General features: G+C 35.8%; 2 long non-coding RNA genes across 2 annotated transcripts; one reads left to right on the top strand and one right to left on the bottom strand.

Moving 5' to 3' along the window:
- On the bottom strand, positions 1 to 787 carry LOC146914700 (uncharacterized). The gene is made up of 2 exons (XR_015014362.1): positions 473 to 787; positions 1 to 367 (listed from the first exon to the last, which is right to left on the bottom strand). It is a non-coding gene; the product is annotated as an uncharacterized LOC146914700 (long non-coding RNA).
- Positions 788 to 916: 129 nt separating this feature from the next.
- LOC146914699 (uncharacterized) lies at positions 917 to 2,008 on the top strand. The gene is made up of 2 exons (XR_015014363.1): positions 917 to 1,065; positions 1,600 to 2,008. It is a non-coding gene; the product is annotated as an uncharacterized LOC146914699 (long non-coding RNA).
- Positions 2,009 to 8,898: the final 6,890 nt, after the last annotated feature.

Here is an 8,898-nt window from a genome sequence, read left to right as displayed (position 1 = left end):
TTAAAGAGTAAACTATATTAAATAATATTATATCAAATAAAATGAAAAGATAGATTGTCAATGTAGTACAACGAAAGGCATGTTGGACGGTAGGCAGGGACAAAAGTTGTGTCTTTGGGTGCATAGAAGAGAGAGACTTGGTGCAATGAAGGTGCAAGGCTTATACCCTGAGGGGCTTCATATAGAAAAACATAAGGTAATTAGGGTAAAATAAAAGGTTGCTCCGCTCCTGCCCAACCATCCTCACAAATAGGTGGCTCCGCTCCTGCCCAACCATCCTCACAAATACACATAGAATCCTTACACACCAAAGGACAAATAGTCCCATACCACATACAATCTTTGTCGGTAGTACATCCATTAAATGCTGTAATGAAAAAGAGAATAAACAAATGTTGCTAAAATGAGAAAAAGGATTTCACATAAAAATCGAAGTAAACAAGAAAGTTTGAAGGGCAAAGAATTTTATTACCGTCGACGTTCTTTGCAGCAAGAAACAGGAAAAGAAAGAAACCCATAGCTGAAACAAATTTCAGAACTGCACCCATGTTTTCTACCCTTTTTTTTGTAACAAAAACAAGATTTGATCATTTTATAAGGTGTAAAGCTACCGATCTCCTAAAATAATTAAAAAATTCGTACTTATAACTTGTGAAAAATATCTTCCAAAAAAAAAAAAAGAATCATATTATTAAATGTCTCTTAAGTATCATTAAAAAAATGTCTCCTAAGTAAATCATAGGAATTCATAATTTTTAACCAATTTAAATATTTTTTAACCTTTCATAATAGGAAAGGGAATTCATAATTTTTAACCAACTTAAATATTACTTAACCTTTCATGATAGGAAAGGGAAAAATGTTCTTGAACCATGGAAAATTTATATGTATGAATAATGCACGAACGAGTGAATATGTATTTATGCACAAGTTCAAAAAGTAGAGTACGATCACCTTTTGTTCTAGAACATATAAAAGCCCGAGAATATAAGGACCATTAAGCCAGACCCAAGACATTCTTGGCAAATGTGTTGAAGGAGCATGGGAAGTTGATGGTCAGATTAGGTAAGTGTACCAAATCGTTTACCAAGTAATAAAGCGATAAGTGAGTATCGTATCCACAGGGATTGTCATTTCGTCCAAACAACTTCGGTTACTTATTTTAAGTTTGACAATAAAAAAAGAGATAAGGGTTAAGTGATTTGCAATTTTTATCTATTTGCAACAGAGCAAGTTACCTGTTTTTGGTTGCAGAAATATAACAGTGGTTAGAGGATTATTCGAATCCCACATATTTATTATTTGGATATTAAATTAACATACATGTCGCATCTGGTTATTCTAAGAGAAGTATCTAGGTGATGAAGCTGTGGGATGTTACTACCCTAATCGGTCGTCAAGTTGCACCTGTTGATTGCAAAGTCGACATTACGTGCAGGGTCTCACTATCCTAGTTGATTAAAGGTTATCCCTCTGATGACTAACTGCACCTGTGTTAGCCTGTATTTTTGACAGGCTACAATAAATGCAGTTGTTAGCCTATAATTTCGACAGGCTCATTTAATATGTTCAATATTTGTTTGACCTTTAACTTTGCAGGAATCGTAGGCTTTTTCATTTCAATTGGAGGATTTCAACAAGACATCAAGCCTACCGCGCATAGTCAGAGTCTCGACAAAACAAGGCTGAAAGAATGATTGCGTCAAAGCCAAGCATTTAAGACGGGAGAGCACGGTTTCAAGCTTAAAGACAGTTTCCTTGGTGGGAACCTGGGGACAAGCGGTTGTCCAAGATGGAGGAAGTACTGATCATGGGGTTAGTGGTTCGCTAGTTAGGTCTCTAGTATAAATAAGTGTTTCCAAGTCGGAAAATGGGCCACAAATCATTTATAGAATTCTACAACACTCAAACTACTGGCGTCTAAGGAAACCAGTTATAAATAATGTATGTAAACTGATTTGTAGACCACCTTTATTTTTAATGCAATGCATTTTATCTTTTCCTTTGAGTTTATGTGCGTAAACTTTTTACCTTTTCTTTGTTTTATTTAACTTTATATTTCCTTTGCCTGCAATCTCAAACCTGTCGAGAGACAGTGCCCTTTTGATTCTAAACCTGTCCTACTCTTTAAGCAACCTGAGTGCATCTCGTGGCCCTTTTTTCAAACTCTTTTTTCGATAAAAAAAAAACCTTTGCACAACGTGTCCTGAGATTTCTAGTTCGATCTCGCTTGTAATAATCAGAACTAGCCCCCGTTTGCCGAAAACACAGGCAAATAAATTGGCACGCCCGGTGGGACCCAGTTTGTGCAATTGATTTTCAAAAACTTTTTCAAGATCAAAAAACCGTTTTCAAAAACTTTTTCAAAATCCATCTCCTTGAGAGATCCGTTGTTAGGATTTCGTTACTATTTCCTGGTAACATTATTGCTAAAAACACCAAGTTGTTTGTGTATTCATTTGAGATTTGGTAAATCTAAGGCTCGTGCCAGTTCATCTTCTTCACAATCATCTTCACAAGTACAACTTTTACAAGCGACCTCTCCTTTGGGAGATTTAAATGTGTCGACCCCTGTGGGGGCAACTATGGCTATGCCAGTTTCGACGGAAATGGGAGTAACCGCTTCCTCAACCGTTTCTACGTCCGTCCCAATGACACGACCAGAAATAGGAACCGTTATACCCCCATTCACTGCTGGTGTTCCTTCAACTACCAACATTTCAAGTTCTTCGTTAGTCAGGTCTAGGCTTGGTGATCGAAGTATAAACATGTAAAACATTTTTAGGGAACAATCGTATGGTATGCCAACTTCAATGATGGCAAATGTACATAATAGTGCGTCTGCTTTTGCAGATCAAGCAAATCCGTTCACAATGCACAATGCACATAGTCCCTTAAGTCCTAGCATATTTGGACAAAATAGTCTACCACAGTTGACAACATATTCGATGAATTTGTTAAAACAACAAATGGATGAGAGTAATCACGAAATGGTTAATTTGTTAACACAACAAATTGGTACTGTGTTTAATCCTTTAATAAGGGACACAACCCGGAGTTACCAAGCCTTAACCACTCAAATGGGGAGGATAGCAGATTTCTTTGCACCCCCATAATTGGTTTACCAACCGATTACACAAATCCAAAATCAACAACTGTTGCGGTTGATTAAACCAATGGTTCAGAGGCCAAATCATGTGCCTCAACCCGAACCAATCGAACTAGTAATTCAAGGTCAACTTGAGGGGATCTTAGTAAATCAAAATGATAATGCCGATGAAGTTGTTCGGAATGTCCAACAACAAAACGTAGGAGCAGATAACAATATAGCCAATTTGGTTGAAAATATAATGGCTCAAAATGGTTTAAATATTGGCCTACATAGGCCAAATATTGTTCCTAGGGATTATAAAATTCCTAAGTTCACCAAGTTTGCAGAAGATACCAGCGAGTCCACTGTCGAACATATCGCAAGGTATTTGACGGAGGCAGGAGATCTAGCAAATGATGTGAATTTGAGGTTGAAATACTTTCCAAATTCTCTAACAAGGAATGCCTTCACATGGTTTACTACTCTTACACCGCATTCGATCCAAAGTTGGACTGAATTAGAAAGGTTATTCCATGAACAATTCTACATGGGCCAATCTAAGATAAGTCTAAAAGAATTGACGAGTGTCAAGAGGAACTCCATTGAATCCATTGATGATTATCTCAGTAGATTCAGATTGTTAAAGGCAAGATGTTTCACTCAAGTGCCTGAACATGAGTTAGTCGAAATGGCCATTGGCGGCCTAGATTATTCCATCAGGAAGAAACTAGACACTCAACACTTGAGAGATATGGCCCAATTGGCCGACAGAGTTCGACATGTCGAAAGACTAAAGGCTGAAAAAGCCAGAACTCAGAAACATTACAAAAGAGAAAAGGTTGCTTATATCGGATCAGAGGAAAGCAACCAAGAATTCGGCATAGCTTTTGGAGATGTCGAAACAAAGGAGGTTGACATTGCTGAACTAAGACCAGGGCCCCCTTATACGTGTAAATCGTTAAAGCCGTCCTATGGGAATAATCCTGTCGAACAAAGCAATAAAAGATATGTCCCCAAGACTTATACGTTCGACGTAATCAAATACGACGAGATTTATGATCTCCTAGTTGTTGATGGTCAAGTGGTAGCACCTAAAAATGTAAAAATCCCACCGCTAGAGCAACGTCAAAAAAGAGGTTTTTGTAAATACCATAATTTTTTGGGACACAACACCTCACGATGTTCCCTTTTCAGGGATTTGGTTCAAAAAAGGTCTCAACGAAGGCATATTGAAATTTGGAAATAAGCCAAAGCTTCAAATGCAAGTAGACCCTGATCCTTTGAAAGATGCGAGTATGATGTACACTAACATTACAAGCTGCAATATGGTCGAAGAAATCATTGATGTTGTCAAAAATCTGTATGTTGAAGCAAAAGTGGAAGTAGAAGTTGATATTGCAGAATGTCAAATGATACACATCACCAAAGACGTGGAACACATCGAAGAGACTTTTCTAGAGCCTCAGTTCGACGAGAAGTTAAAGACAGCCTATCCTACAAGTGAAGAAGAATTGATTAACTTCCTCAATCGATGCAGGCTGAAGAATTCTGAGGTAATGCTCTGCCCTAGATGTAGCGCTGTATTTGACAAAGAGGCAACTAAAGGCATCAAAAGTGCTATCCCAAAACCTAAGAAAATAGGGAAACGGTCTGGTGATCGTAGACCTAAGTTTCCTTTTACAAAGAGTTATATTTCTTTCATCAATAACTCTTCAACCACCAATTATGTCAATGAAAGTTGTCAAGGAAAAGTTTTGGTTCCTTATGCACCCAACCAGAAATGGGTTCAATCGACCCATAAGAATGTACAATATGGGAAAAACAATGTTGTGAAAAGAAGCACCAATAATGTTGAGAACAACAAAGATGGTACTTCCTTTGAGTCGAAGAGGTATGCTTACAACAACAACTACAAGGGAAAGAATCCCATGACAAGAACTCAATGGAGAAGGTACAAGAGGTCTAAAAAAGGCATTGTTACAAGCCTTGAAAAAATATTGTTTTATCAAGCATACAAGTTTATTTCATAACTCTTTATTTCATGGTGATCTGAATTGAAGATATCAAGAATTTCAAAGTTTTATCTACTTTTCTTTTCTGGATCGTTTTTTCAAGCAATATATGTTTGTTTTCAAACTATTGGTTTTACTTCTTCATAATTAGATAATCGAGATATGCATTTAACCATTTTTCAGTAGGCGGAATTTTGAAAAACTTGAACATTTTGCAATTCTTGACTCAACAGATTTGAGAAAGGATTTTGGGAGAAGGAAGAAGATTCGATTTTGGAGTGAGATTCAGTGAAGATCTGTGTCGTGATAACATGAGCACTGTGAAGAATCTACAAATTGAACACATAAATTGGAAAATTTAGATTAAAATTCAGAAGAAATTGATGAGAGTGGGAAGAAATTTCAAACTGAAACCCTAAGGAATGGAAGAAATCACTAAAACTGCCCAAGAGAGCTTGGGATTCCGAGAGATGAGCTTGCGTTTCAGTTTTAAAGATGAGAGCTTGCGATTCCGTGAGAAGAGCTTGCAATTCAGTTTTAAGGGGATATGAATCGGTTTTAGAAATCAGCTTTGCGGAAAGAGCTTTTATCTGAGAGTGATCGAGGGATTGGAGAAAATTTTGGGTTAATTGTATTTTAGGGTTTGTGAGTTCATCTTGGGTTTGTGAGTATTGAGTTCATCTGCGGTTTGTGAGTATGGAGTTTGTGGAAAAATTATTTTAGAGTTTTGTGAGCCGAAAAAAAAAGGTGGAAACCTTTTAGTATGAGAGAAGGGAAACCAAAACATGAAAATAAACGAGGGGAAAATATTCAGTTTTCTCACTATTAGTAATTAATTAATCTATAAAATTTTTTTGTGATGGAATATTTCCCTACCAAACTATGTAATCGATATTAGTGAGGGTTTTTAGTGAGGGATACATTAGATAGAGATATGTAATTGATATTAGTGAGGGTTTTAGTGAGGGATATATTAGATAGAGCTATGTATTTGATATTAGTGGGTTTTTAGAGAGGGTTTTAGTGAGAGATACATTAGATAGAGATAAAGTTCGTGTCAAATTCCGTAACAAACATTCGGCTAATGATTTTAGTGAGGGATTTAGTCACAAAATTTTTGTGACGGAAATTTTATGAAGGATATTTAGACAATTCCATTACTAATCTTTGGTAACTCAACTTTTGTGGGAAATTCAAAAATCCATCCCTAAATCCATCACAATAAGTGAGAGATTATTTTCCCTCCCTAAAACCCGTCTCTGAATTCCATTTTTCTAGTAGTAACTCACAAGCAACTATGAAGCCGAAATGCTCCCTGTCAGAAATCTTAAACAAGATAGACTCGAAGATTCACTTGATACTGAGCTGCAAGAGTTTTCCTTGTTAGATGTCTTTAACAAGACCAACAAAAATAATTACTAGATCAACTAACGAGCATGAAAGGTTCGTGTCAGAAGTCTTCGACAAGACCGACAAGTAGACCAATAACAAACATTATAGCAAGAGGTGAAAAAATTTACTACCATGGTGGAGGTTACACTGTCAAATTGATTAAGTATGAAGAGTATTAATGGACGAGGAGATGATATATATTTGAGCAACTGCATTCTATGTTTGGAGTTTTCAAAATATATATGTATCAAGGAGGAGTGTTGAAAGAATAGCTTGAAGTTGTTACATGCTTTTTGATTGTTCTATTAATGTCTAGATTATGTTGTAGGCTAAAAACATCTATAATAATGTAATGTAGAAAAGACATAAAAAAGGCCTAGATTAATCTAGTTCTAGAAACATCTTCAAACACTTATAAATTGACTTATATAGGTGCAATTGTATTAAAGTCTTTGAGATAAAATGTCAATAATTTTGAAGGATTCTCTATAGAACATTCTCTACTCCTACAATGAGATATCTACCAATGTGTGTCCTCTTGTCCCATATTACTAAACACTCCACCACCACCACTAGCTCTCACACTATATTTTCTAACAAAACTAGTCGGACTATTTCAGAAAATTATATTTCTATGATGGATGTAAAAATCATTATTCCACTCAAAGGCTTAGGCTTTCTTATATCCCCTTCACTTACTACTATATTTTTGTCTCCCACTCATTACTCTCCATGCTCCAAGAAGTACAAAATTCATGATAAAAATGACCAGCCATATTCCTAAATTATTGATCACATGAAACATACAAAACCATGTGTCTTATAGGCCGGAAAAGTTAAAATACTGCTAAACACACAAGATAATTTTTTTTTGAAGGAAAAACACACAAGATAATTGTTATCAAATCATAACAGAGGGATTAATACTAAGTGCCAATACCACCAAGTTTTTTTTTTTTTATATTTTTTTTACTATGATCTTGGTGTTTTTTCAGAATTTAAAAAGAATTAATGATATCAAAAAATGAAACTATTTTCCTACAATTTACTGACCTTGCCTTATTTTTCTCACATGATAAACGGTTTTTATGCAAGTAATGCTGAATGTTTCAACAGCTGAATTTTTAAGGAAATATTAGAATAGGCATTTCCCTATATTTATGCTTTGAGTGACTCATTCAAAAGCAGCAGCAGGCATGCGCATAGTCACATAATTCGCGGTTCGTTCCGGTACGCGGTACGGGTACGGGTTCGCGGTACGCGACAGGAGAAGAATTCGGTACGTATAGGGGTATACAACTTCGGTACGCTTCGGTTCGTAGTACTAATAATACCTAAATAAATATAGTGAGTTATAAAAAAAAAAGTATTTTTTTACTAAAACTTTTAATTACAAAAAATATATTTATAGATTTTCTAAAAAAAAGTAGTTTAGTTAAAAAAAAGAAAAGAGTTTACTTCTTAAAGAAATCACTAGGTCATACACTTATATTATTATTTTCTGCAGAGTCAGCAATTCAAAATTCTTTGGGTCAAATGCAGCAAAGTCCAATATAAAAAAATGGTTCAACAAGAGAAAAGCCCAATTTCCACAATAACCCAAATTTTATCATCTTCCTCATCTGCTCAAACATGAAACAGCCGCAACCACTGTACCAGACCTAATTTCTTCTACCAAGTTTCTCACTCTCCACTCTTTGTTCCTGTTCTTCTCACTCAGTCCTCAACTCACGGTGATTCATTTTATATTTATTTCGTAGTCTAAACCTTTTTTTCAACCAATCAGCGGTAACCATGCTTTGGTACTCTTGGTTCGCTGGTTTGTGCGTACCAATACGCCGAAGTACCCGAATTCGGTACTCACGTACCAATTCGCAATTCTCCCTTGATTACAAGAATTATGTGACTATGGGCATGCGATAGGTGATTGATTTTTGTTTTTGTGGTTACCTGAGGAGAAGTGTGGTGGTTAGGTGTTGACTATGATTTTGGTGGTTAGATTACTTATTGGTGTTGGTGGTAGTCCTTAATTTAGGAGATGATTGTCGGTGTTGTTATGGTTTTGTTTTGGATTTTCCGCCTGTTTACGACGCCTTTGCTTGTAGTTTCCGTCTTCCGATCCTTGTTCGTTTTGTGCAGGGATCTGATTATTAATAAAATTTTGCTTTTTAAAAAAAAAACTGAATTGTGTATGCAAAAGACAAAATTTCCGAACCTTCCTTTATTTTTGTCACCTTCTTGTGCCTGTAAAAATAATATAAGCAACACATTCCAATTAGAGAAAAAAGATACACCCACAACAAACAAGAAAACTATTACCTCTTCAAATTTTCCATTCTTGGTTACATCTCCTATGATCTCTGAGATAAATTCGACTTGTTCTGTAATCTTAGGATTATGTGA

Source organism: Medicago sativa, chromosome 6 (assembly GCF_051527215.1).
Source record: "Medicago sativa cultivar Bolivia chromosome 6, Bolivia_mono, whole genome shotgun sequence".
NCBI lineage: Eukaryota > Viridiplantae > Streptophyta > Magnoliopsida > Fabales > Fabaceae > Medicago > Medicago sativa.
The sequence above is the reverse complement of the archived record's forward strand: the minus strand, read 5'-3'. Positions and strand labels throughout refer to the sequence as shown.